This window comes from Penaeus monodon, chromosome 32 (genome assembly GCF_015228065.2).
Source record: "Penaeus monodon isolate SGIC_2016 chromosome 32, NSTDA_Pmon_1, whole genome shotgun sequence".
Classification (NCBI taxonomy): Eukaryota; Metazoa; Arthropoda; class Malacostraca; order Decapoda; family Penaeidae; genus Penaeus; species Penaeus monodon.
The window spans coordinates 36291834-36292149 of NC_051417.1; positions in this window are offsets into that span (position 1 = coordinate 36291834).

Below are 316 nucleotides of genomic sequence, written 5' to 3' on the forward strand. Positions count from 1 at the left end.
TACCCAAGTGCGCGCTTGCTTTCCCGTCCGCCCATATATTTTCGCAGCCTGCGCAGGTCCGGCCGCCGACCGCGCAGTCCCGCTCATCCATAACGCGGCCTCGAGAGCATCCCGCGTGTTTTGCAAAACTAGAAATTGCCTTTAATTCCGTCGCGCTTCAATTTTGAATAAAGCCGTCCCTTTGGCCGCGTGACATGTGACGTAATTCCCTCGTCCGCTCGCCAAATATAGTCCACAGGCTTTAGGCTGAGTTTCCGTCGGGCGGGCACGGCGCTAACAGCGGTGGGATTTCTGTAGAGGTGAAGAGAGTAGGATT